The 27,796-nt window shown below is 47.3% G+C and overlaps 1 pseudogene; it reads left to right on the forward strand.

Moving 5' to 3' along the window:
- Positions 1-27,796, forward strand: LOC135551914 (ataxin-1-like; annotated as a pseudogene).

The raw sequence follows: 27,796 nt of genomic DNA on the forward strand, positions 1-27,796 counted from the left end.
GTGACAGTGAGAGGCAGGCTGGTAGTATGCAGCAGGAGAAGGCTACTCCAGAAGGCTACTCCAGACACACTGGTAAGCCACTTCAGACACTTTGTCCTCACACTGAGCGTCTGTCTGTCTATCTGTCCTGTGTATGCTGTCTGCTGTTTCTTTGTACTGTACTGTACTGTACTGTATTATACTGTACTGAAGTGTCTTGTCTGTCTGAGGTTCCTCTCACAAGGTGTTTCCTCTGTCTTCTGTTCTCTCTCTCCTGTCCTACACCTCTCTCTCTCTCTCTCTCTCTCTCTCTCTCTCTCTCTTTCAATCTCTCTCTCTGTCTGTCTGTCTGTCTGTTTGTCTGTCTCTCTCTCTTTATTTCTCTCTCTCTATCTCTCTCTCTCTCTCTCTCTCTCTCTCTCTCTCTCTCTACTCTACATGGTGTGTAAGTGAGCAGGGGAAGAAGAGAGGGCATGCCTGCCTGCCCTCACCTTAAAGAGACACACACTGACAGAGAGAGAGAGGAAAGGAGAAAGAAAGAGGGCGAGATAGACTAAGGTGGAGGAAGGAGGGAAGGGAGAAGGGGGAGAGAGCGAGGGAGAAAGAGGTGAAGGGAGAGAGAGAATTGAATTGAGAGAGCGAGAGAGAGAGAGAGAGAGGTACTCCTGGTGCAGAGTTGTACTACGCACCACAAGAGCTAGAGAACTCAAACTATATTTAGCTCTGAGATAATGTATCACGCTGTAGTTATCCCTGTGAGGACTGGACAGGGGAGAGTACTCACACACACACTATATGTACTGTATTACACACTCACACACAAGCAGTCAGTTTGTACAGACACACCAACATCTCTATGACAGTTGAGAACACAGTTTGCATGTTATTTATGTTTGTTCCAACATGTTTACATTTACATTTACATTTAAGTCATTTAGCAGACGCTCTTATCCAGAGCGACTTACAAATTGGTGAATTCACCTTCTGACATCCATGTTCTTGTTGACAATATACTAGGCTAGTCTAAGCTACTGCTGCTGGCCTAAAGACCTTTCACTCCATATTGACATGAATACATTAGTGAAAGATAACATATTCTCCAAAACATGCATATTTAATGACAACAGATATACTGGGTGGTATCACCTATTTATTATACAGTGCCTTCAGAAAGTGTTCACACATCTTGACTTTTCCAATAGAGCTGTTTTGTAATTGGCCTACATACAATAACCCACAATGTCAAAGTGGAAGTATGTTTTTCAAAATGTTTACAAATTAATCAAAAATTAAAAGCTAAAATGTCTTGAGTCAAGTATTCAACCCCTTTTTTATAGCAAGACTAAATCATTTCAGGATTAAACGTTTGATTAACAATTCACATAAGAAGTTGCATTGACTCACTCTGTGTGTAATAATAGTGTTTAACATGATTTGTTAATGTCTACCTCATCTCTGTACCCCACACATACAATTATCTGTAAGGTCCCTCAGTCGAGCAGTGCATTTCAAACCCAGATTCAACCACAAAGACCAGGAGGTTTTCCAATTCCTCTCAAAGATGGTCACCTATTTGTAGATGGATCATTTAAAAAAAAAGTAGATATTGAATATTCCTTTGAGCATGATGAAGTTAATTACACTTTGGATGGTGTATCAATATACCCAGTCACTACCAAGATACAGGCCTCCTTCCTAACTCACTTACCGGAGAGGAAGGAAACCAATGAGGCCCATGGGGACTTGAAAACAGTTACACAGTTTAATGGCATTGGAATTACTCCACAATAAATTCAAAAATGTTAACTTTTTGTCCGGATGAATGTGGTTTTGGCGGATGCCAGGAGAACACTACCTGCCCGAATGCATAGTGCCAACTGTGAAGTTTGGTGTGGGAGGAATAATGATCTGGGGCTGTTTCATGGTTTGGTCTTGGCCCCTTAGTTCCATTGAAGGGAAATCTTCATACAATGACTTCCAACTTTGGGGATGTTCCTTTCCTGTCTCAGCATGACAATGCCCCCATGCACAAAGTGAGGTCCATGTAGAAAAGGTTTGTCGAGATCAGTGTAGAAGAACTTGACTGGCCTGCACACAGCCCTGACCTCAACCCAATCAAACACCTTTGGTTATGAATTGGAACGCAGACTGCGAGCCAGGCCTAATCCCCCAACATTAGTGCCCGACCTCATTAATGCTCTTGTGGCTGAATTGAAGAAAGTCTCTGCAGCAATGTACCAACATCTAGTGGAAAGCCTTCCCAGAAGAGTGGAGGCTGTTATAGCAGCAAAGCGTGGACCAAATCCATATTAATGCTCATGATTTTGGAATGAGATGTTTGACGAGCAGGTGTCCACATGTAGTGTAGCTGTGTGTGTGTGTGTGTGTGTGTGTGTGTGTGTGTGTGTGTGTGTGTGTGTGTGTGTGTGTGTGTGTGTGTGTGTGTGTGTGTGTGTGTGTGTGTGTGTGTGTGTGTGTGAGTGAGTGAGTGAGTGAGTGAGTGAGTGAGTGAGTGAGTGAGTGAGTGAGTGAGTGAGTGAGTGAGTGAGTGAGTGAGTGAGTGAGTGAGTGAGTGTGTGTGTGTGTGTGGTTCATGCAGTCTGATGGAGGGCAGGACAGGCAGGCAGCTTGGGTTACAGATCATCTGATACACACAGCTCTCACTGTTCAAACCCATGCAGCACTCAGCTAGGTTCAGATGACACAGCTTTCAGGCTTTTGTGGTAGTGTGTGTGTGGGGGGTGGGCGGGGGGGGGGGGAGTATGTGTATGTGTGTGTATGATTGCATCTCTCAGAGTGATTACTCTCTGTAGAGCGTGTAGCTCTTCTGTGTATGTGAACGTAACCTTTTCTGTGTGTGTGCACGTGTGTGTGTGTGTGTGTGTGTGTGCGCACGCGCGTGGGTGTATGTGTATTATGTGTGTGTGTGTTTATGTTGAATGGGTATCTGTCAGTGAACCATTACTCTCTTTTTCTCTAATGTAGGTCAGTAGCGGCTGCTCGCTCTCTCTCTCTCTTTTTCCCTGTCTCTCTTTCCCTTTCTCTCCCTCTCGTTCTCTCTCCATATCTCCCTCTCTCCCTCCCCCCTTCTCGCTCTCTTGCTTTCACTCACTCTCCCTCCATCCATCTCTCTCTCTCCAGGGGAGTTATAGCACAGTGGTTCAGCTCTCTCTTTAATCCTGCATGATAAAGCAGGAGAGGAGGGATAGAAAGATAGAGGAGGGCCCAAGCGTGAAAGATTAGGGGCTGGCTTTCCCCGGGATACCGCTGGGATGGAGAGACACACTGCACTAATCTGTGTGTGTACATGCATGTGTGTGTGTGTGTGTGTGTGTGTGTGTGTGTGTGTGTGTGTGTGTGTGTGTGTGTGTGTGTGTGTGTGCGCGCGCTCTTGACCCTAGTTCAACTGTGTTTTGGGTATCTGCATCTGTCATGTGTGGGGCTTGTTGTTTCTCTTGTGTGTGTGTGTGTATGTGTTTGTGTGTGTGATTGTGTTTTTGTATTAATCCAGTAAGGATATTCTATATGATCTCTCTCCATCTCCTTGCCACCCTGCATTGTAACTGTCTTGACTGAAGCAACCATGAACTATCACAAATGGGATCATGACAAGAGAAAGCAGAAAGCTTTGAGACGTAGCTAGAATTGGTGCCTGATGAGAGGTTGGATTGAGGTGAATAGACTTAGGTCTCAGACTGAATGAACAGATAAAGGTTTTATTTAAGATGGAGAAGCTAGCGTCTTGATGAGAATTCTCTCCTCTACCTATTCTACCTGATATAATAAACATGGAGTCAGCTCGGACACCGTAATACCAATATAATTACAAGTTATAATTAGACGTTATTGTGTCCTTAACTCAAGAAAATAACATTTTGTATCTCAAAACAATTATGATAATTGGCTACTAAACATTAACTTTTGCACCCGGATGATAAGTGTACAGCAAAGAAAACAGACGAAAAGGATGGAAAGAAAGAGTGAGAGAGAGAGAGAGAGAGAGACAGGGTCGCACAGAGCCAGGGTCGCACAGAGCCAGGGTCGCACAGAGCCATGATCGCACAGAGCCATGATCGCACAGAGCCAGGGTCGCACAGAGCCATGATCGCACAGAGCCATGATCGCACAGAGCCAGGGTCGCACAGAGCCAGGGTCGCACAGAGCCAGGGTCGCACAGAGCCAGGGTCGCACAGAGCCAGGGCCGTACACCGCCATGGTCGCACAGAGCCAGGGTCGCACAGAGCCAGGGTCGCACAGAGCCAGGGTCGCACAGAGCCAGGGTCGCACAGAGCCAGGGCCGTACACCGCCAGGGTCGCACAGAGCCAGGGTCGCACAGAGCCAGGGTCGCACAGAGCCAGGGTCGCACAGAGCCAGGGTTGCACAGAGCCAGGGCCATACACCGCCATGGTCGCACAGAGCCAGGGTCGCACAGAGCCAGGGTCGCACAGAGCCAGGGTCGCACAGAGCCAGGGTCGCACAGAGCCAGGGTCGCACAGAGCCAGGGTTGCACAGAGCCATGATCGCACAGAGCCAGGGTCGCACAGAGACAGGGTCGCACAGAGCCAGGGTCGCACAGAGCCAGGGTCGCACAGAGACAGGGTCGCACAGAGCCAGGGTCGCACAGAGCCAGGGTCGCACAGAGCCAGGGTCGCACAGAGACAGGGTCGCACAGAGCCAGGGTCGCACAGAGCCAGGGCCGTACACCGCCATGGTCGCACAGAGCCAGGGTCGCACAGAGCCAGGGTCGCACAGAGCCAGGGTCGCACAGAGCCAGGGCCGTACACCGCCATGGTCGCACAGAGCCAGGGTCGCACAGAGCCAGGGTCGCACAGAGCCAGGGTCGCACAGAGCCAGGGTCGCACAGAGCCAGGGCCGTACACCGCCAGGGTCGCACAGAGCCAGGGTCGCACAGAGCCAGGGTCGCACAGAGCCAGGGTCGCACAGAGCCAGGGTCGCACAGAGCCAGGGTCGCACAGAGCCAGGGTCGCACAGAGCCACACAGAGCTAAGGTCGCACAGAGCCACACAGAGCCAGGGTCGCACAGAGCCAGGGTCGCACATAGCCAGGGTCGCACAGAGCCAGGGTCGCACAGAGCCAGGGTCTCACAGAGTCAGGGTCGCACAGAGCCAGGGTCGCACAGAGCCAGGGTCGCACAGAGCCAAGGTCGCACATAGCCAGGGTCGCACAGAGCCAGGATCGCACAGAGCCAGGGTCTCACAGAGCCAGCGTTGCACAGGGACAGGGTTTGCCAGAGCCAGAGCAGCACAGAGCCAGCGTCGCACAGAGCCAGGGTCGCACAGAGCCAGGGTCGCACAGAGCCACACAGAGCTAAGGTCGCACAGAGCCAGGGTCGCACAGGGACAGGGTTTGCCAGAGCCAGAGCAGCACAGAGCCAGGGTCGCACAGAGCCAGTTTCTCACAGAGCCAGCGTCGCACAGGGACAGGGTTTGCCAGAGCCAGAGCAGCACAGAGCCAGGGTCGCACAGAGCCAGGGTCGCACAGAGCCACACAGAGCTAAAGTCGCACAGAGCCAGGGTCGCACAGAGCCACACAGAGCTAAGGTCACACAGAGTCAGGGTCGCACAGAGCCAGAGCCGCACAGAGTCAGGGTCGCACAGAGTCAGGGTCGCACAGAGCCAGAGCCGCACAGAGTCAGGGTCGCACAGAGTCAGGGTCGCAAAGAGCCAGAGTCGCACTGTGTCAGGGTCGCACAGAGTCAGGGTTTCACAAAGCCAGGGTTTCACAGAGCCAGTGTCGCACAGAGTCAGGGTCGCACAGAGCCACACAGAGCCAGGGTCGCACAGAGCCATACAGAGCCACACAGAGCCAGGGTCGCACAGAGCCAGGGTCGCACAGAGCCAGAGCCGCACAGAGTCAGGGTCGCACAGAGTCAGGGTCGCACAGAGCCAGGGTCGCACAGAGCCTGGTTCGCACAGAGCCAGGTCGCAGAGAGCCAGAGTCGCACCGTGTCAGGGTCGCACAGAGTCAGGGTCGCACAGAGTCAGGGTCGCACAGAGCCAGAGTCGCAGAGAGCCAGGTTCACACAGAGCCAGGGTCTCACAGAGTCAGGGTCGCACAGAGTCAGGGTCGCACAGAGCCAGGGTCACACAGAGCCAGGGTCGCACAGAGCCAGGTTCGCACAGAGCCAGGTCGCAGAGAGCCAGGTTCACACAGAGCCAGGGTCTCACAGAGTCAGGGTCGCACAGAGTCAGGGTCGCACAGAGCCAGGGTCTCACAGAGCCAGCGTCGCACAGGGCCAGGGTCGCACAGAGCCAGGGTCGCACAGAGCCAGGGTCGCACAGAGCCAGGGTCGCACAGAGCCAGGGTCGCACAGAGCCACACAGAGCCAGGGTCGCACAGAGCCAGGGTCGCACAGAGGCAGGGTCGCACAGAGTCAGGGTCGCACAGAGCCAGGGTCGCACAGAGCCAGGGTCGCACAGAGCCAGGGTCGCACAGAGCCAGGGTCGCAGAGAGCCAGGTTCGCACAGAGCCAGAGCCTCACAGAGCCAGGATCGCACAGAGCCAAGGTCGGACAGAGCCAGGGTCGCACAGAGCCAGGGTCGCAGAGAGCCAGGTTCGCACAGAGCCAGAGCCTCACAGAGTCAGGGTCGCACAGAGTCAGGGTCGCACAGAGTCAGGGTCGCACAGAGCCAGGATCGCACAGAGCCAGGGTCTCACAGAGCCAGCGTTGCACAGGGACAGGGTTTGCCAGAGCCAGAGCAGCACAGAGCCAGCATCGCACAGAGCCAGGGTCGCACAGAGCCAGGGTCGCACAGAGCCACACAGAGCTAAGGTCGCACAGAGCCACACAGAGCCAGGGTCGCACAGAGCCACACAGAGCCAGGGTCACACAGAGCCACACAGAGCCAGGGTCGCACAGAGCCAGAGCCGCACAGAGTCAGGGTCGCACAGAGTCAGGGTCGCACAGAGTCAGGGTCGCACAGAGCCAGGGTCGCACAGAGCCAGGTTCGCACAGAGCCAGGTCGCAGAGAGCCAGAGTCGCACCGTGTCAGGGTCGCACAGAGTCAGGGTCGCACAGAGTCAGGGTCACACAGAGCCAGAGTCGCACCGTGTCAGGGTCGCACAGAGTCAGGGTCGCACAGAGCCAGAGTCGCACCGTGTCAGGGTCGCACAGAGTCAGGGTCGCACAGAGCCAGAGTCGCACCGTGTCAGGGTCGCACAGAGTCAGGGTCGCACAGAGCCAGAGCCGCACAGAGTCAGGGTCGCACAGAGCCAGGGTTTCACAAAGCCAGGGTTTCACAGAGCCAGAGTCGCACAGAGTCAGGGTCGCACAGAGCCACACAGAGCCAGGGTCGCACAGAGCCATACAGAGCCACACAGAGCCAGGGTCGCACAGAGCCAGGGTCGCACAGAGCCAGAGCCGCACAGAGTCAGGGTCGCACAGAGTCAGGGTCGCACAGAGCCAGGGTCGCACAGAGCCAGGTTCGCACAGAGCCAGGTCGCAGAGAGCCAGGTTCACACAGAGCCAGGGTCTCACAGAGTCAGGGTCGCACAGAGTCAGGGTCGCACAGAGCCAGGGTCACACAGAGCCAGGGTCGCACAGAGCCAGGTTCGCACAGAGCCAGGTCGCAGAGAGCCAGGTTCACACAGAGCCAGGGTCTCACAGAGTCAGGGTCGCACAGAGTCAGGGTCGCACAGAGCCAGGGTCGCACAGAGCCAGGGTCGCACAGAGTCAGGGTCGCACAGAGCCAGGGTCGCACAGAGCCACACAGAGCCAGGGTCGCACAGAGCCAGGGTCGCACAGAGCCAGGGTCGCACAGAGCCAAGGTCGCACAGAGCCAGGGTCGCACAGAGCCAGGGTCGCACAGAGCCAAGGTCGCACAGAGCCAGGGTCGCACAGAGCCAGAGCCTCACAGAGCCAGGGTCGCACAGAGCCAAGGTCGCACAGAGCCAGGGTCGCACAGAGCCAGGGTCGCAGAGAGCCAGGTTCGCACAGAGCCAGAGCCTCACAGAGTCAGGGTCGCACAGAGTCAGGGTCGCACAGAGTCAGGGTCGCACAGAGCCAGGATCGCACAGAGCCAGGGTCTCACAGAGCCAGCGTTGCACAGGGACAGGGTTTGCCAGAGCCAGAGCAGCACAGAGCCAGCATCGCACAGAGCCAGGGTCGCACAGAGCCAGGGTCTCACAGAGCCACACAGAGCTAAGGTCGCACAGAGCCACACAGAGCCAGGGTCGCACAGAGCCACACAGAGCCAGGGTCACACAGAGCCACACAGAGCCAGGGTCGCACAGAGCCACACAGAGCCAGGGTCACACCGAGCCAGGGTCACACAGAGCCAGTGTCTCACAGAGTCAGGGTCGCACCGAGCCAGGGTCACACAGAGTCAGGGTCGCACCGAGCCAGGGTCACACAGCTAAATTTCGGGGATTTTTTGTTTTTTACCGATGTTGGTTCAATTTGTCACCAAAGCCCCTTATCCACCACTGCGACCTGTATGTTCTAGTCGGCTGGCCCTCGCCAGACCCACAGGCACGATGGCAACACCCACCCGTAGCACGCGCTCCAGCAGGTATATCTCACTGGTCATCCCCAAAGCCAACACCTCCTTTCGTCACCTTTCCTTTCAGTTCTCTGCTGCCAATGACTGGAACGAATTGCAAAAATCTCTGAAGCTGGAGACTTATATTTCCCTCACTAACTTTAAACATCAGCTATCTGTGCAGCTAACCGATCGCTGCAACTGTACATAGCCCATCTGCCCACCCAATCTACCTACCTCATCCCCATATTGTTTTTATTTACTTTTCTGCTCTTTTGCACACCACTATTTCTACTTGCACATCACCATCTGCTCATCTGTCACTCCAGTGTTAATTGCTAAATTGTAATTACTTCGCTACTATGGCCTATTTATTGCCTACCTCCTCACGCCATTTGCACACACTGTATAAACAGTGGGGCAAAAAAGTATTTAGTCAGCCACCAATTGTGCAAGTTCTCCCACTTCTCCCACTAATTTTCATCATAGGTACACTTCAACTATGACAGACAAAATGAGAAAAAAAAACATCACATTGTAGGATTTTTAATGAATTTATTTGCAAATTATGGTGGAAAATAAGTTTTAAAAAATACAAGTTGATCTGGACATTTCTGACAAGTTATAAATAGCTCTCTAAGGTATTCAATGACTAACATGATGAGGAACTGATGATGCACTGCCCAATTTCTAAATTGCAATTTGTGCATTCTACTATTACAACTTACAAGAGTAGGTTTAAAGCTGGACTGAATTCCTTTAAAAAAATCAGTTTGGGAACAACTGGTTTAACGCAGAAAATGTGGTAATTAAATACAATGACCATACTCTATTGCGCGGCTACTTGTCCGGTATATGTGGAGCAGTCACGGAGAAGGAGAGAAGAGAGAGAAATGAGCGATGGAGAGGTATAGAGAGCAGTTGCTTCACAATTTATCTCTACCCGAAAATACATGGTCTCAGTGATTGATAGATGGTATTCAGCAGTTATAAAAGTATGCCTTATTTACATTGAAGAACTACTAAAATAGTGATTTTATCAGGCAGCATGAGTAGCAGAGATGATGACTTGGAATGAAATATTAAAGTCAACAAATAAAACAAATGTAATATACACTAGAGGTCGACTGATTTTTCAACGCCGATACCGATTATTGGAGGACCAAAAAAGTCAAATACCGATAAATCGGTCGATTTTTTTTATTTATTTGTAATAATGACAATTACAACAATACTGAATGAACACTTATTTTAACTCAATATAATACATCAATAAAATCAATTTAGCCTCAAATAAATAATGAAACATGTTCAATTTGGTTTAAATAATGCAAAAACAAAGTGTTGGATAAGAAAGTAAAAGTGCAAAATGTGCCATGTAAGAAAGCTAACGTTTAAGTTCCTTGCTCAAACCATGAGAGGTGGTTCCTTTTAACATGAGTCTTCAATATTCCCAGTTAAGACGTTTTAGGTTGTAGTTGTTATAGGAATTATAGGACTATTTCTCTCTATACGATTTGTATTTCATATACCTTTGACTATTGGATGTTCTTATAGGCACTTTAGTATTGCCAGTGTAACAGTATAGCTTCTGTCCCTCTCCTTGCTCTTACCTGGGCTCGAACTAGGAACACATCGACAACAGCCTCCCTCAAAGCAGCGTTACCCATCGCTCCACAAAAGCCATCTACTCCAAGTCTCAGAGCGAGTGACGTTTGAAACCTATTAGCGCGCACCCCGCTAACTAGCTAGCCATTTCACATCGGTTACACCAGCCTAATCTCGGGAGGTGATAGGTCATAAACAGCAGATTGCTTGAAGCATTGCGAAGAGCTGCTGGCAAAATGCACGAAAATGCTGTTTGAATGAATGCTTACGAGCCTGCTGGTGCCTACCATCGCTCAGTCAGACTGCTCTATTAAATCATAGACTTAGTTATAACATAATAACACACAGAAATACGAACCGTAGGTCATTAATATGGTCAAATCCGTAAACTATCATCTCGAAAACAAAACGTTTATTCTTTCAGTGAAATATGGAACCGTTTTGTATTTTAGCGAACGGGTGACATCCCTAAGTCTAAATATTCTTGTTACATTTCACAACCTTCAATGTTATGTCATAATTACGTAAAAGTTTGGCAAATTAGTTCGCAACGAACCAGGCAGCCCAAACTGTTGCATATACCCTGACTCTGCGTGCAATGAACGCAAGAGAAGTGACACAATTTCACCTGGTTAATTGTATTTTTTATTTTACCTTTATATAACTTGGCAAGTCAGTTAAGAACAAATTCTTATTTTCAATGACGGCCTAGGAACAGTGGTTTAACTGCCTTGTTCAGAGGCAGAACGAAAGATTTGTACCTTGTCAGCTCTGGGATTTGAACTTGCAACCTTTCCGTTACTAGCCCAACACTCCAACCACTAGGTTACTCTGCCGCTAACCTGGTTATATATAATATTGCCTGCTAACCTGGATTTCTTTTACCTAAATATGCAGGTTTAAAAATATGTACTTCTGTGTATTGATTTTAAGAAAGGCATTGATGTTTATGGTTAGGTACACGTTGGAGCAAAGACAGTCCTTTTTTGCGAATGCGCACCGCAGCGATTATATACAACGCAGGACACGCTAGATAAACTAGTAATATCATCAACCATGTGTAGTTAACTAGTGACTATGATTGATTGTTTTTTATAAGATAAGTTTCATGCTAGCTAGCAACTTACCTTGGCTTCTACTGCATTCGCGTAACAGGCAGTCTCCTCGTAGAGTGCAATGAGAGGCAGGTGGTTAGAGCGTTGGACTAGTTAACTGTAAGGTTGCAAGATTGAATCCCTGAGCTGACAAGGTACAAATCTGTCGTTCTGCCCCTGAACAAGGCAGTTAACCCACCGTTCCTAGGCCATCATTGAAAATAAGAATGTGTTAACTGACTTGCCTCGTTAAATAAAGGTGTAAAAAAAATATATATATATTTTTAAATCTGCTAAATCGGCGTCCAAAAATACAGATTTCTGATTGTTATGAAAAGTTGAAATCGGCCCTAATTAAACGGCCATTCTGATTAATCGGTGGACCTCTAATATACACATCAACTTGAATATGTTATTAAAGTAAAGTAATGTGACTAAATGATGGGTAATAAGTGATAAGCAGTAATGGGCATCACTACCACCATGGGAATTGTATTCATTGTTTATTCTGTGTTATTACAGCATTCAACCCACATAATGCATAGTGCATTTAATGAAAAAAATTATAATTCGAAACGGAAATTGAAAACTTTGATTATTTTTTTATAATCGAACCGAAAACCGAACTGACTTCAAAAAGCTCTAATCACTCAGCACTATGCATCGCAGAAGAAGAAAATGCGTGTGCGCACTCCATTTGACGTCCCCTGCTGCTGTAGCACTGTGAAAACTTATAGATTATGGGCTCCTGTTTGAAACGCGAAAAAAAACCATACACGCACACACCTACACACACACACACACACACACACACACACACACACACACACACACAAACATACACAGGGGGGTTGCAATCAATATAGGGGAATATCCAACCAGCCATGACAGGATAAAACATGGGTTCTTTGTCCGTGTCGTTTGCTGCCAGTTGTCTTTACCAGTGGGTGGATAGGCGATAAAGCTATAGAACACACACACACACACTAAAGCTTTAGTGCCTGTTCGGCTGTTGATATGGTTTAGCTGGCTGCAGTGTCTGCCTTCAAACAAGGTTGTGTACGTAAGCAATAAATAAAAGCTTAATGGCTGCACACACACACACACACACACACACAAACGCTGCCTATTTAGGTTTGGACTGAGTTAACAGTTAGCTGTGTTGATATGCTCAGCCTGTGTCTTAGTAGTGCATAACCTGTCTCTTGTCAATGTTCATATCATTTTAGAATGTGTTTGCAGAGAGAAGTTGAATATGTGTCAGAAATCCAGAGGTAGTTGGGTTTCTGTGCAAGCATGTGTTAGCAAGGGCAGAGAAAGAGTGTGTGTGTGTGTGTATGGCTCGTTTTGCATTTCAAACAGGGGCCCGTGATCTATGAGGTGTCGCAGTGCCACAGCACCAGGGGACGGAAGGCAGAGTGCATACCTTCCAAACACACAGACACACATTCGCAGCTTTGGTGGATGCTGCATGTGTGTGCACACACTCACCCACACACATATTTTGTGTGGAGCTGCCTGTACATTATTAATGAGCTTCACACGGAGTGTTCCCTCTCCCTCAGCGGGAGGTCCTCTCACTGACGCAGCACTCACAGCGCCCACAGATTGCAAAAATCGATGCCCACACACACGCGTCACACACACGCGTCTCACCTAGGATGGGCATTGGCGTGCCATTTAACCCCAATAATCTCTTCTCTAGTTGTAATGTGTGAAGGAGTTGTGTGGTTAGTATCATTTTCCAGTGTGGTTAGTATTCTCCTCCAGTGTCGCTAGTATTCTCTTCAAGTGTGGTTAGTATTCTCTTCCAGTGTGGTTAGTATTCTCTTCCAGTGTGGTCAGTATTCTCTTCCAGTGTGGTTATTGGGGTTAGTATTCTCTTCCAGTGTGGTTAGTATTCTCTTCCAGTGTGGTCAGTATTCTCTTCCAGTGTGGTTATTGGGGTTAGTATTCTCTTCCAGTGGGGTCAGTATTCTCTTCCAGTGGTTGTTGGGGTTAGTATTCTCTTCCAGTGTGGTCAGTATTCTCTTCCAGTGTGGTTATTGGGGTCAGTATTCTCTTCCAGTGTGGTTATTGGGGTTAGTATTCTCTTCCAGTGGGGTCAGTGTTCTCTTCCAGGGGTTATTGGGGTTAGTATTCTCTTCCAGTGGTTATTGGGGTTAGTATTCTCTTCCAGTGTAGTCAGTATTCTCTTCCAGTGTAGTTATTGGGGTTAGTATTCTCTTCCAGTGGGGTCAGTATTCTCATCCAGTGCTTATTGGGGTTAGTATTCTCTTCCAGTGTGGTCAGTATTCTCTTCCAGTGTGGTTAGTATTCTCTTCCAGTGTGGTTTTTGGGGTTAGTATTCTCTTCCAGTGTGGTTCGTATTATCTTCCAGTGTGGTCAGTATTCTCTTTCAGTGTGGTTATTGGGGTTAGTACTCTCTTCAAGTGTGGTCAGTATTCTCTTCCAGTGTGGTTAGTATTCTCTTCCAGTGTGGTCAGTATTCTCTTCCAGTGTGGTTAGTATTCTCTTCCAGTGTGGTTTTTGGGGTTAGTATTCTCTTCCAGTGTGGTCAGTATTCTCTTCCAGTGTGGTTCGTATTATCTTCCAGTGTGGTCAGTATTCTCTTCCAGTGTGGTCAGTATTCTCTTCCAGTGTGGTTAGTATTCTCTTCCAGTGTGGTTTTTGGGGTTAGTATTCTCTTCCAGTGTGGTTCGTATTATCTTCCAGTGTGGTGAGTATTATCTTCCAGTGTGGTCAGTATTCTCTTCCAGTGTGGTTCGTATTATCTTCCAGTGTGGTCAGTATTCTCTTCCAGTGTGGTTAGTATTCTCTTCCAGTGTGGTTAGTATTCTCTTCCAGTGTGGTCAGTATTCTCTTCCAGTGTGGTTAGTATTCTCTTCCAGTGTGGTTAGTATTCTCTTCCAGTGTGGTTAGTATTCTCTTCCAGTGTGGTTATTGGGGTTAGTATTCTCTTCCAGTGTGGTCAGTATTCTCTTCCAGTGTGGTTAGTATTCTCTTCCAGTGTGGTTAGTATTCTCTTCCAGTGTGGTCAGTATTCTCTTCCAGTGTGGTTCGTATTATCTTCCAGTGTGGTCAGTATTCTCTTCCAGTGTGGTCAGTATTCTCTTCCAGTGTGGTTAGTATTCTCTTCCAGTGTGGTTTTTGGGGTTAGTATTCTCTTCCAGTGTGGTTCGTATTATCTTCCAGTGTGGTCAGTATTCTCTTCCAGTGTGGTCAGTATTCTCTTCCAGTGTGGTTCGTATTATCTTCCAGTGTGGTCAGTATTCTCTTCCAGTGTGGTTAGTATTCTCTTCCAGTGTGGTTTTTGGGGTTAGTATTCTCTTCCAGTGTGGTTCGTGTTATCTTCCAGTGTGGTCAGTATTCTCTTCCAGTGTGGTTAGTATTCTCTTCCAGTGTGGTTAGTATTCTCTTCCAGTGGGGTTAGTATGCTCTTCCAGTGTGGTTAGTATTCTCTTCCAGTGTGGTTAGTATTCTCTTCCAGTGTGGTCAGTATTCTCTTCCAGTGTGGTCAGTATTCTCTTCCAGTGTGGTTAGTATTCTCTTCCAGTGTGGTCAGTATTCTCTTCCAATGTGGTTCGTATTATCTTCCAGTGTGGTTAGTATTCTCTTCCAGTGTGGTTAGTATTCTCTTCCAGTGTGGTTAGTATTCTCTTCCAGTGTGGTTATTGGGGTTAGTATTCTCTTCCAGTGTGGTCAGTATTCTCTTCCAGTGTGGTCAGTATTCTCTTCCAGTGTGGTTAGTATTCTCTTCCAGTGTGGTTAGTATTCTCTTCCAGTGTGGTTATTGGGGTCAGTATTCTCTTCCAGTGTGGTTGATCATCTTGGCCATGTTCTGTTATAATCTCCACCCGGCACAGCCAGAAGAGGACTGGCCACCCCACATAGCCTGATTCCTCTCTAGGTTTCTTCCAAGGTTCTGGCCTTTCTATGGAGTTTTTCCTAGCCACCGTGCTTCTACACCTGCATTGCTTGCTGTTTGGGGTTTTAGGCTGGGTTTCTGTACAGCACTTTGAGATATCAGCTGATGTACGAAGGGCTATATAAATAAATTTGATTTGATTTGAAATTTGATTTAGTATTCTCTTCCAGTGTGGTTAGTGTTCTCTTCCAGTGTGGTTAGTATTCTCTTCCTGTGTGGTTAGTATTCTCTTCCAGTGTGGTTAGTATTCTCTTCCAGTGTGGTTAGTATTCTCTTCCATTGTGGTTAGTATTCTCTTCCAGTGTGGTTAGTATTCTCTTCCAGTGTGGTTAGTATTCTCTTCCAGTGTGGTTATTGGGGTTAGTATTCTCTTCCAGTGTGGTCAGTATTCTCTTCCAGTGTGGTTAGTATTCTCTTCCAGTGTGGTTAGTATTCTCTTCCAGTGGGGTCAGTATTCTCATCCAGTGCTTATTGGGGTTAGTATTCTCTTCCAGTGTGGTCAGTATTCTCTTCCAGTGTGGTTATTGGGGTTAGTATTCTCTTCCAGTGGGGTCAGTATTCTCTTTCAGTGGTTATAGGGGTTAGTATTCTCTTCCAGTGTGGTTAGTATTCTCTTCCAGTGTGGTTAGTATTCTCTTCCAGTGTGGTTTTTGGGGTTAGTATTCTCTTCCAGTGTGGTTCGTATTATCTTCCAGTGTGGTCAGTATTCTCTTTCAGTGTGGTTATTGGGGTTAGTATTCTCTTCAAGTGTGGTCAGTATTCTCTTCCAGTGTGGTTCGTATTATCTTCCAGTGTGGTCAGTATTCTCTTCCAGTGTGGTTAGTATTCTCTTCCAGTGTGGTTTTTGGGGTTAGTATTCTCTTCCAGTGTGGTCAGTATTCTCTTCCAGTGTGGTTCGTATTATCTTCCAGTGTGGTCAGTATTCTCTTCCAGTGTGGTCAGTATTCTCTTCCAGTGTGGTTCGTATTATCTTCCAGTGTGGTCAGTATTCTCTTCCAGTGTGGTTAGTATTCTCTTCCAGTGTGGTTTTTGGGGTTAGTATTCTCTTCCAGTGTGGTTCGTGTTATCTTCCAGTGTGGTCAGTATTCTCTTCCAGTGTGGTTAGTATTCTCTTCCAGTGTGGTTAGTATTCTCTTCCAGTGGGGTTAGTATGCTCTTCCAGTGTGTTTAGTATTCTCTTCCAGTGTGGTTAGTATTCTCTTCCAGTGTGGTCAGTATTCTCTTCCAGTGTGGTCAGTATTCTCTTCCAGTGTGGTTAGTATTCTCTTCCAGTGTGGTCAGTATTCTCTTCCAATGTGGTTCGTATTATCTTCCAGTGTGGTTAGTATTCTCTTCCAGTGTGGTTAGTATTCTCTTCCAGTGTGTTTAGTATTCTCTTCCAGTGTGGTTATTGGGGTTAGTATTCTCTTCCAGTGTGGTCAGTATTCTCTTCCAGTGTGGTTAGTATTCTCTTCCAGTGTGGTTAGTATTCTCTTCCAGTGGGGTTAGTATTCTCTTCCAGTGTGGTTAGTATTCTCTTCCAGTGTGGTTAGTATTCTCTTCCAGTGTGGTCAGTATTCTCTTCCAGTGTGGTTAGTATTCTCTTCCAGTGTGGTCAGTATTCTCTTCCAATGTGGTTCGTATTATCTTCCAGTGTGGTTAGTATTCTCTTCCAGTGTGGTTAGTATTCTCTTCCAGTGTGGTTAGTAATCTCTTCCAGTGTGGTTATTGGGGTTAGTATTCTCTTCCAGTGTGGTCAGTATTCTCTTCCAGTGTGGTCAGTATTCTCTTCCAGTGTGGTTAGTATTCTCTTCCAGTGTGGTTAGTATTCTCTTCCAGTGTGGTTAGTATTCTCTTCCAGTGTGGTTATTGGGGTTAGTATTCTCTTCCAGTGTGGTCAGTATTCTCTTCCAGTGTGGTTAGTATTCTCTTCCAGTGTGGTTAGTATTCTCTTCCAGTGGGGTCAGTATTCTCATCCAGTGCTTATTGGGGTTAGTATTCTCTTCCAGTGTGGTCAGTATTCTCTTCCAGTGTGGTTATTGGGGTTAGTATTCTCTTCCAGTGTGGTTAGTATTCTCTTCCAGTGGGGTCAGTATTCTCTTTCAGTGGTTATAGGGGTTAGTATTCTCTTCCAGTGTGGTTAGTATTCTCTTCCAGTGTGGTTAGTATTCTCTTCCAGTGTGGTTTTTGGGGTTAGTATTCTCTTCCAGTGTGGTTCGTATTATCTTCCAGTGTGGTCAGTATTCTCTTTCAGTGTGGTTATTGGGGTTAGTATTCTCTTCAAGTGTGGTCAGTATTCTCTTCCAGTGTGGTTCGTATTATCTTCCAGTGTGGTCAGTATTCTCTTCCAGTGTGGTTAGTATTCTCTTCCAGTGTGGTTTTTGGGGTTAGTATTCTCTTCCAGTGTGGTCAGTATTCTCTTCCAGTGTGGTTCGTATTATCTTCCAGTGTGGTCAGTATTCTCTTCCAGTGTGGTCAGTATTCTCTTCCAGTGTGGTTAGTATTCTCTTCCAGTGTGGTTTTTGGGGTTAGTATTCTCTTCCAGTGTGGTTCGTATTATCTTCCAGTGTGGTCAGTATTCTCTTCCAGTGTGGTCAGTATTCTCTTCCAGTGTGGTTCGTATTATCTTCCAGTGTGGTCAGTATTCTCTTCCAGTGTGGTTAGTATTCTCTTCCAGTGTGGTTTTTGGGGTTAGTATTCTCTTCCAATGTGGTTCGTGTTATCTTCCAGTGTGGTCAGTATTCTCTTCCAGTGTGGTTAGTATTCTCTTCCAGTGTGGTTAGTATTCTCTTCCAGTGGGGTTAGTATGCTCTTCCAGTGTGTTTAGTATTCTCTTCCAGTGTGGTTAGTATTCTCTTCCAGTGTGGTCAGTATTCTCTTCCAGTGTGGTCAGTATTCTCTTCCAGTGTGGTTAGTATTCTCTTCCAGTGTGGTCAGTATTCTCTTCCAATGTGGTTCGTATTATCTTCCAGTGTGGTTAGTATTCTCTTCCAGTGTGGTTAGTATTCTCTTCCAGTGTGTTTAGTATTCTCTTCCAGTGTGGTTATTGGGGTTAGTATTCTCTTCCAGTGTGGTCAGTATTCTCTTCCAGTGTGGTTAGTATTCTCTTCCAGTGTGGTTAGTATTCTCTTCCAGTGGGGTTAGTATTCTCTTCCAGTGTGGTTAGTATTCTCTTCCAGTGTGGTTAGTATTCTCTTCCAGTGTGGTCAGTATTCTCTTCCAGTGTGGTTAGTATTCTCTTCCAGTGTGGTCAGTATTCTCTTCCAATGTGGTTCGTATTATCTTCCAGTGTGGTTAGTATTCTCTTCCAGTGTGGTTAGTATTCTCTTCCAGTGTGGTTAGTAATCTCTTCCAGTGTGGTTATTGGGGTTAGTATTCTCTTCCAGTGTGGTCAGTATTCTCTTCCAGTGTGGTCAGTATTCTCTTCCAGTGTGGTTAGTATTCTCTTCCAGTGTGGTTAGTATTCTCTTCCAGTGTGGTTAGTATTCTCTTCCAGTGTGGTTATTGGGGTTAGTATTCTCTTCCAGTGTGGTTAGTATTCTCTTCCAGTGTGGTTATTGGGGTCAGTATTCTCTTCCAGTGTGGTTGATCATCTTGGCCATGTTCTGTTATAATCTCCACCCGGCACAGCCAGAAGAGGACTGGCCACCCCACATAGCCTGATTCCTCTCTAGGTTTCTTCCAAGGTTCTGGCCTTTCTAGGGAGTTTTTCCTAGCCACCGTGCTTCTACACCTGCATTGCTTGCTGTTTGGGGTTTTAGGCTGGGTTTCTGTACAGCACTTTGAGATATCAGCTGATGTACGAAGGGCTATATAAATAAATTTGATTTGATTTGAAATTTGATTTAGTATTCTCTTCCAGTGTGGTTAGTGTTCTCTTCCAGTGTGGTTAGTATTCTCTTCCTGTGTGGTTAGTATTCTCTTCCAGTGTGGTTAGTATTCTCTTCCAGTGTGGTTAGTATTCTCTTCCAGTGTGGTTAGTATTCTCTTCCTGTGTGGTCAGTATTCTCTTTCAGTGTGGTTAGTATTCTCTTCCAGTGTGGTTAGTATTCTCTTCCAGTGTGGTTAGTATTCTCTTCCAGTGTGGTTATTGGGGTTAGTATTCTCTTCCAGTGTGGTTAGTATTCTCTTCCAGTGTGGTTATTGGGGTTAGTGTTCTCTTCCAGTGTGGTTAGTATTCTCTTCCAGTGTGGTTAGTATTCTCTTCCAGTGTGGTTAGTATTCTCTTCCAGTGGGGTCAGTATTCTCTTCCAGTGTGGTTAGTGTGCTCTTCCAGTGTGGTTAGTATTCTCTTCCAGTGTGGTTAGTATTCTCTTCCAGTGGGGTCAGTATTCTCTTCCAGTGTGGTTATTGGGGTTAGTGTTCTCTTCCAGTGTGGTTAGTATTCTCTTCCAGTGTGGTTAGTATTCTTTTCCAGTGTGGTTAGTATTCTCTTCCAGTGTGGTTATTGGGGTTAGTATTCTCTTCCAGTGTGGTTAGTATTTTCTTCCAGTATGGTTAGTATTCTCTTCCAGTGTGGTTAGTATTCTCTTCCAGTGTGGTTTTTGGGGTTAGTATTCTCTTCCATTTTGGTTAGAATGCTCTTCCATTGTGGTAATTATTTTTAGAAACTTGTGTTTTCCATCCAAATCTACTAATAATATGCATACCTTATATTCTTGGCATGAGTAACAGGAAGTTGAAATTGGGCACGCTATTTATCCAAAAGTAAAAATGCTGCCCCTATACCTTAAAAAGTTAACAGCTTCTACCCCCAAGCCTGGCAGGGTAGCCTAGTGGTTAGAGCGTTGGACTAGTTACCGGAAGGTTGCAAGTTCAAACCCCTGAGCTGACAAGGTACAAATAATTTGTTCTGCCCTGAACAGGCAGTTAACCCACTGTTCCTAGGCCGTCATTGAAAATAAGAATTTGTTCTTAACTGACTTGCCGAGTTAAATAAAGGTAAAATGTAAAAAAAAACAAAAAAAACAATGCTGAACAATTAATCAAATGGCCTTCCAGACTATTTACATTGACACCCCCCACCCCCTTTGTTTCTAAACTGCTGCTTCTTGCTGTTTATTCTCTATGCATAGTCACTTTACCCCTACCTACATGTATAAATTACCTCCACTAACGTGTACCCCCGCACATTGACTCGTTACCAGTACCCCCTGTATATCGTTACTGTTACTTTAAAAAAAAATTGAACTTTAGTTTACTTAGTCAATATTTTCTTAACTCTTTCTTGAACTGCATTGTTGGTTAAGGGCTTGTAGTAAGGTCTATCTATAGCTGTTGTATTCCGCGCATGTGACAAATACATTTTGATTTTGTTTGTATGTGCTTGTGTGTGTGTGTGTGTGACGAGTTTCTAATGTGTGTGTGTGTGTGTGTGTGTGTGTGTGTGTGTGTGTGTGTGTGTGTGTGTGTGTGTGTGTGTGTGTGTGTGTGTGTGTGTGTGTGTGTGTGTGTGAGTTTCTAATGTGTGTGTGTGTGTGTGTGTGTGTGTGTGTGTGTGTGTGTGTGTGTGTGTGTGTGTGTGTGTGTTGGAGAGCCTAATGTGTGTTCTTCTTGTCCCCAGGTTCCCGCTGCCATCCAGGAGGCTCGCTCTCAGAGGGAAATGATTCCGCATGAAGTTGACGGACGGCTCTCTTCCTCTCTCCACGGAAACGGCAGGTGTGACTCTCGCTGCTCCCACGACAACAGCAGGTGTGCCCCTCTCTGCTTCTCGCTGAGCCAGAGCCAGGCGTCCAACAGACGCTGAGCTAAAGGACAGGACAGACCCCCTCCGTCCCTCTCTACTCCCTCCACCCTACCCCCTCTAACTTACCCCCTCCAACCTTGTGGTCCTCTGACCCCAGCCACCCACACAACCAGCAGGAGGGCCTATTCTGTCAACGAGGAAAAGCTAAGAGAGAGAGAGAGAGTGAGGGAGACAGCCAAAGACAGGAGTGAAATAGAGAGTGAACGAGGGAGAGACCGAGATAGGAACAGAAAGAGAGTTCTAAAGTGATAGTGTGAGCGAGACGAGCCAAGACTAGTGTATGTAACAGGAAGTTGATAGAGAAAAGATAACAGTATGAAGTCCAACCAGGAGCGCAGCAACGAGTGTCTGCCCCCCAAGAAGAGAGATTTCCCAGCTAGCACTGTGGACGAGAGGCCCCTGGTGATGGCGCCTGCTAGTGAGAGCCAGCGCGGAGAGAACCTGGCATGGCTGGCCAGCGTAGCCAGCGGGCACAACAGTGGGCACGATAGAGACAGTGGCGGAGGTGGCCTCGATGGCAGTAGAGGTGGGCAGCGTATCAGCACTCCCATTGAGTCTGACGGGCCACAGTACAAACCGCTATGCTCCAACATCACCACACACACAGACTTCCTGGTCCCTTCCTCTATCTGTTCCATCTCCTCCTCCTCCTCTTCTTCACATCAGTCCAGAGTGGTGACCACATCCCTCCCTGCCATGTACACCTCTGCTTTGTCCCAACCAGGGGGGACGATCCAGTACACCCAGCTGCCCCCCAACGTCCAGTTCATCAGTTCCCCTTACACAGGCCCCTACGCTGGCTACATCTCCTCCCAGCTCCTCTCTCCCCCTCCACCCACCTCCACATCCCAACGCTCCCACCCTGACCCGTACCCCAACACCACCATCACCTCCCATTCCCAGATCTCTGGTTCCTCTCTGAGCGTGGCCCCCCAGACTGCTCCCTCGCCACACGGTGGGACCCACCACCTGCCCCTCCACCTGCACTCCCACCCCCACCACACCCTGGCCCTCAGCGGGGGCTCCCAGGTGCTGGTCCAGTACACAGGCCCCGGCCCTGAGGGGCCCCTGACTAAGAGAGAGGAGGGCCGGCCCAGGGAGTTGCACAACGGAGATCAGAGGGGTCGCTATGAGAGAAAGGAAAGCAAAGGAACCCCCTCCTCTTCTTCCTCCTCTTCCTCTCAGTACCACCAACTCCACCAGCAGCAGAGCGCGCAGCATCACTATGAGGCCTACACCTCCCATGATGCATCAGGGCAACGGACCTCTCTAATGCTAGTGCCCAACAGCCGCGGAGGATCAGACAACCACAGCCCCGACAAACTACGGCCATCCGCCGCCTCGCACACAGAGAAAGGCAGCCTCCTTCTGGGTAAACCTGTGTCCTGCACCCCTTCCTCCTCCTCCACGTTCACCTTCCCCCTCCGCTCAGTGTGGAGAGTCTTAAGGCGGCCGTCAGCTCCCTGTCCCCTCACACCCACACAGTCATCCAGACCACACACAGCGCCAGCGAGGCTTCGCCCCTCTCCCTGGGCCAACTCTCCACCAACACCAACTTCTACCAGGCTGGCCCCGGCGGGCAGCCCATCATCGGCTACCTGGCTGGGAGTGCAGGAGGGCAGCGGTACCACACCAGTCTGCCCCAGCACCTGCTCATCCCAGGGGGCCCAGGGTCTCAACCTATCATCATCCCCGTCAGTGGGGCCGGGGTCACCAGCCTGGAGGCTGGCCATGCTGCCCACATAGCCACTACAACCCAACCACAGTCCTTCCCCACCACGCTACCCCACACTTACTTCACCAACACTACCAACCCTAACCCCAACCCTAAAGATGAGCATCTATTTGAGGTCCCGGCGCCCTACCCCCCTCTCTCCCACCCTGCCGGGGTTGGAGGCACTGTGGTCCAGGCCCAGCTACACCTCCCGGTGATCCCAGCTCCCACGGCCCCCTCCTCAGCCCCCTCCTCGGCCCCGTCGCTGCCTCCCTACTTCATCAAGGGCTCTATCATCCAGCTGGCAGACGGGGAGCTGAAGCGCGTGGAGGACCTGAAGACGGAGGACTTCATCCAGAGTGCTGAGATCAGCAGCGAGCTGAAGATAGACTCGTCCACCGTGGAACGCATCGATGGCAGCCACACGTCCAACTTCGCCATCGTACAGTTCTCCGTGGGCGAGCACCGCGCTCAGGTAGGAGAACACGTACTTATGAAGGAAAAAATTTGTCCAAACAAACACTGAGCATGCTCAACAATAGTAACATTGATAACATTTATAATCACAGGTAAGAGACAGACAGGGTCCTTAATGTCCATGCTTAGAATGACATTAAATGTTACATCAAGAACACTTGGCAATCATAGTATTTACATCACATTTACTCCATAGACTATAATGGTGTTCTATAGTCATTTTCCCTCTTGTTTGCCACCTATGAGGATCCTACATGCCTCATAGCCTCTGGTGGAAAAACTTCTCAGAGTTCTCAAAACACTTCTAAAACCATCTCCTCTCTCTACTGTCTATTACATAGGACACCTATCTCCATCCATACAGTGCCTTGCAAAAGTATTCGGCCTCCTTGAACTTTGCGACCTTTTGCCACATTTCGGGCTTCAAACATAAAGATATAAAACTGTATTTTTTTGTGAAGAATCAACAACTGGGACACAATCATGAAGTGGAACGACATTTATTGGATATTTCAAACTTTTTTAACAAATCAAAAACTGAAAAATTGGGCGTGCGAAATTATTCAGCCCCTTTACTTTCAGTGCAGCAAACTCTCTCCAGAAGTTCAGTGAGGATCTCTGAATGATCCAATGTTGACCTAAATGACTAATGATGATAAATACAATCCACCTGTGTGTAATCAAGTCTCCGTATAAATGCACCTGCACTGTGATAGTCTCAGAGGTCAGTTAAAAGCGCAGAGAGCATCATGAAGAACAAGGAACACACCAGGCAGGTCCGAGATACTGTTGTGAAGAAGTTTAAAGACGGATTTGGATACAAAAAGATTTCCCAAGCTTTAAACATCCCAAGGAGCACTGTGCAAGCGATAATATTGAAATGGAAGGAGTATCAGACCACTGCAAATCTACCAAGACCTGGCCGTCCCTCTAAACTTTCAGCTCATACAAGGAGAAGACTGATCAGAGATGCAACCAAGAGGCCCATGATCACTGGATGAACTGCAGAGATCTACAGCTGAGGTGGGAGACTCTGTCCATAGGACAACAATCAGCCGTATATTGCACAAATCTGGCTTTTATGGAAGAGGGCAAGAAGAAAGCCATTTCTTAAAGATATCCATAAAAAGTGTTGTTTAAAGTTTGCCACAAGCCACCTGGGAGACACACCAAACATGTGGAAGAAGGTGCTCTGGTCAGATGAAACCAAAATTGAACTTTTTGGCAACAATGCCAAACGTTATGTTTGGCGTAAAAGCAACACAGCTCATCAACCACAACACACCATCCCCACTGTCAAACATGGTGGTGGCAGCATCATGGTTTGGGCCTGCTTTTCTTCAGCAGGGACAGGGAAGATGGTTAAAATTGATGGGAAGATGGATGGAGCCAAATACAGGACCATTCTGGAAGAAAACCTGATGGAGTCTGCAAAAGACTTGAGACTGGAACGGAGATTTGTCTTCCAACAAGACAATGATCCAAAACATAAAGCAAAATCTACAATGGAATGGTTCAAAAATAATCATATCCAGGTGTTAGAATGGCCAAGTCAAAGTCCAGACCTGAATCCAATTGAGAATCTGTGGAAAGAACTGAAAACTGCTGTTCACAAATGCTCTCGATTCAACCTCACTGAGCTCGAGCTGTTTTGCAAGGAGGAATGGGAAAAAAATTCAGTCTCTCGATGTGCAAAACTGATAGAGACATACCCCAAGCGACTTACAGCTGTAATCGCAGCCAAAGGTGGCGCTACAAAGTATTAACTTAAGGGGGCTGAATAATTTTGCACGCCCAATTTTTCAGTTTTTGATTTGTTAACCTCTTGAAACTCCCCATGCCGGATCCGGGATTGTGACTAAGCCTCAGGCTCATTAGCATAACGCAACGTTAACGATTTCTGAAAATCGCAAATAAAATTAAAATAATGCGTTTGCTCTCAAGCTTAGCCTTTTCTTAACAACACTGTCATCTCAGATTTTCAAAATATGCTTTTGAACCATAGAAATTGACTAATTTGTGTAAGAGTATGCAAAGCTAGCATAGCATTTTGTGTAGCATGTAGCACGCAACATTTTCACAAAAGCCAGATAACCAAATAAATAAAATCATTTACCTTTGAAGAGCTTCTGATGTTTTCAATGAGGAGACTCCCAGCCACATACCAAATGCGCAGTGTTTCCTGAAAGCGTCTGTGTGTAGGAGAAATCGTTCCGTTTTCTACATTGCGCCTGGCTACCGAAACGAACCGAAAATGCAGTCACCTACAACGTGAAACTTTTTCTGGATTAACTACATAATATCGACCGAAACATGGCAAACGTTGTTTGGAATCAATCCTCAAGGTGTTTTTTCACATATCTCTTCTTGCTTCTCTCTCTGTGCCCCATGGAAAAATACTGGCAGGTGACTTTTACGCACCAATTTCGGCGCAGGACACCGGGCGGACACGTGGTAAATGTGGTCTCTTATGGTCAATCTTCCAACGATCTGCCTACAAATACGTCACAATGCTGCAGACACCTTGGGGAAACGACAGAAAGGGCAGACTCATTCCTCTTGCGTTCACAGCCATATAAGGAGATCATGAAAGACAGAGCCTCAAAAATCCTTGTCATTTCCTGGATGCCAAGTCATCTTGGTTTTGCCTGAAGCTCACGTTAAAGGGCACGCACAGAGAAGATATTTGTATTTCTGGACACGTCAGAGTGTTTTCTTTCGAACAGTAGCAATTATATGCATAGTCGAGCATCTTTTTGTGACAAAATATCTTGTTTAAAACGGGAACGTTTTTCTTCCAAAAATGAAATAGCGCCACCATAAGTGTAAGAGGTTAAAAAAGTTTGAAATATCCAATAAATGTCGTTCCACTTCATGATTGTGTCCCACTTGTTGTTGATTCTTCACAAAAAAATACAGTTTTATATCTTTATGTTTGAAGCCTGAAATGTGGCAAAGGGTCGCAAAGTTCAAGGGGGCCGAATACTTTCGCAAGGCACTGTATATCCACATTACACGCGACAACAAAGCTTGCTCCAACAACATAAGACTTTTTCCACACACCTTCTCAGTGTGTGAAGATGATGAGGAATCATGACATGTGTAGGAGGTTCAAAGGAGTTTAAAGATGAAGTACTAGAATGTGAGCTACTCAGCTAGCTATATATATGACCACATGTGGATTGTCATGGATCTGTTTTTTTCAAATCTCTCTCTCTCTTTCTCTGTCTCTGTCTCTCTTTCTCTCTCTCTCTCTCTCTTTCTCTCTCTCTCTCTCAATTCAATTCAATTCAATTCAAGGGGCTTTATTGGCATGGGAAACATGTGTTAACATTGCCAAAGCAAGTGAGGTAGATAATATACAAAAGTGAAATAAACAATCAAAATTAACAGTAATCATTACACACACACACAAGTTTCAAAACAATAAAGACATTACAAATGTCATATTATATATATATATATATATATATACCGTCTCTCCCCCTCTCCACCTCTCCACCTCTCTCTCTCTCTCTCTCTCTCTCCATCTATCTTTTTGTTCTTTCTTTTATTCTTTCTGTCTCTCAATGTCTTTCTCCCTCTGTCTCTCTCTCTCAGGGGCTCTGTTAAAATCTCATCTTTTTCATGTCTGTTCTCCGGTTCAGCCAACCACTCGAACCAGCTTCTGTCTATCTGCCCCCATTCTCTGTCTCTGAAACATGGACAGCCTCAGAGCATTACTGTATCAAAGACTTCCATTCTTATCTCTTTTCTCTCTTCTCATCTTCTGTGCTTTTCAGATTTTTTCTTTTGAGGTAGTTTCTTCTCTGAGTTCATGTATATGATGTCTGATGTTTAACTTGTTTTTCTACTGTCTGTTCTCTCTCTCGATCTCTCATTCTCTCGTCTCCTCAATCCTCTAGGTGAGTGTGGAGGTGCTGGTGGAGTATCCCTTCTTCGTATTCGGCCAGGGCTGGTCATCGTGCTGCCCGGACCGGACCACTCAGCTGTTAGAACTACCCTGCACCAAGCTCTCAGTAGGGGATGTCTGCATCTCCCTCACCCTGAAGAACCTGAGGAACGGCTCCCTGAAGAAGACCCAGCAGACCCAGAACCAGGCTACTGAGATCACTACCAGCTGCAATATGGGCTCCATCCACGGCCCCCTCAAATCCTCCAGGTCAGCCAGGCACGGGGAGCAGGAGAACGGGGTGGGCCAGAGAGGCTCCAGGAGTGGATGTGGGAGAGTGGTGGTTGGAGTAGGTGGAGGTGTTCAGATCGCCTCAGAGAATGGGGAACTGAGGTTCGGCGCCGGGGGGAGAGGCCAACTCGAAAGGAGGCCAGCCTGGAGATTCAGAATCTTGTGGTGGTGCCGCCAAGCCGGTGAGTCGCAAGAGGAGGTGGTCGGCCCCCGAGGGCCGTAAGGTGGAGAGGAGCGAGAAGGAGCCCCCCGTTGACTCTGCCCAAACCTTCCTTTATCACTCAGGAGGTAAAGATCAGCATCGAAGGCAGGTCAAATATAGGCAAGTAGTGAAGGCAGGAGATTTAAACAAGACTGTTAATTGAAATATGGGATTGGATGGAGATTCGAAAAAGAAAGAAAGAAAGAAAGCCCACATGAAATGTTAATTTTAGATTGTTTTCTTGTTTTTATTTTCTACCCGGATTTCTGTACTGTAGGCAAAATTTTACACAGTACTTACATGTTATCACCTTACATTAAGTTAAGTTGGTAATAACATTGTAATAGATGCGTTCGATATTAGGTAAACAAGCAAACGGTGCAA

The sequence above is a fragment of the Oncorhynchus masou genome, chromosome 13 (genome assembly GCF_036934945.1).
Source record: "Oncorhynchus masou masou isolate Uvic2021 chromosome 13, UVic_Omas_1.1, whole genome shotgun sequence".
Classification (NCBI taxonomy): Eukaryota; Metazoa; Chordata; class Actinopteri; order Salmoniformes; family Salmonidae; genus Oncorhynchus; species Oncorhynchus masou.